This window comes from Elephantulus edwardii, unplaced genomic scaffold, assembly GCF_000299155.1.
Source record: "Elephantulus edwardii isolate Elephantulus edwardi_28Jun2011 unplaced genomic scaffold, EleEdw1.0 scaffold00014, whole genome shotgun sequence".
Classification (NCBI taxonomy): domain Eukaryota; kingdom Metazoa; phylum Chordata; class Mammalia; order Macroscelidea; family Macroscelididae; genus Elephantulus; species Elephantulus edwardii.
This window is the reverse complement of record NW_006399764.1, coordinates 31,233,638-31,234,700: the sequence shown is the minus strand read 5'-3', so window position 1 is coordinate 31,234,700 and position 1,063 is coordinate 31,233,638. Positions and strand designations below refer to the sequence as shown.

General features: G+C 52.6%; 1 protein-coding gene across 1 annotated transcript in view; it reads right to left on the bottom strand.

Annotated features, from left to right (window-relative positions):
- LOC102862203 (melanoma antigen preferentially expressed in tumors-like) overlaps nucleotides 1–1,063 on the bottom strand; it is a 4,776-nt gene that overhangs the window by 877 nt on the left and 2,836 nt on the right. The gene's annotated exons all lie outside the window — the stretch shown is intronic.

Sequence of the window (1,063 nt, the reverse complement as noted above, 5' to 3'; positions counted from 1 at the left end):
CACAGGGTTGACACCTTAATCCACTGTGTCTCTAGTCCTGGGTGGGGCTCTGGAGGATAGTAGGAAGGATCAATGCAGCCGAGCCCCTTCCTTATCCAGCAGCCACTCTGAGGGAACCATGGGCAACCCCTCCGGTGCTATTTCCTCCCCCTGGACACGTGCAGAGGGTCAGCTATGAGTCAGTCCCAACCCAAGGGGGTACATCACAACAACAGCAAGGTGGGGCTCCCAGACTGAGATGGATGAGGACACACATGAGCCACCTGCTTAGGAAACAATGGCCTCACAATGTCCTATGAGCGAATCCGGAACATTATTTAGCGGGGGGCTGGGGTTGAGCGCCTCAGGTAGAACTAGGGAACGGCTGCTTCCTCCAAGTAAGAAAAAGGACCCACTGTCACCAAGTCCAAGCAGCCCAGAGTGGAGCCCCCAGGGACTTTTCAGCAGAGGTAAACTGCATGCAAAGAGACTGTCATCCTTCTCCCTCGGAGCAGAGGCTAGATTCAAACCTGCTGCCTTTGGGTTGGCAGTACAATTCCCTACCGACTAGCCCCCGGGGCTCCTTAAACAGAATGTACAGCAATCACGCTCATGAATGAACACAGATTTGTGGTTGGTAGGGAGATCTGAAGGGGAGTTCTGATGGCTTAGTGGTTAGAACCTATGATACAACCTCAAATTCCCGAGGTTCAAATCCATGGAACCGTCCATATTCTTCCCCCACATCACAGCCCAAGAGTCTCTGCTTTGACAGTTATGATTTAGTCATTCCCTTGATGAGCTGGGATCTGGTGCAACCCTCTCCCTGCGGGATGTCACAGAGGGGCTCAGCTCTATGAGGAAGTGTGTAACAAAATAGGGACCCTTTACTGGCTTACTTCGCAGGTTCCAACTCGACAGCCAACACGAAGAGCAACTGGGAGATCTCAGGTCATCACTGTGCCCTCCAGGGGATGCAGCCCTCCTTACCCTTCAGCACCCCCCACATAAGGCTCAAGGCCTGCCCATAACCCTTCCCAACTTACTTTGGAGAAGTCTATCAGGTTCCAAACCTTTCAATATG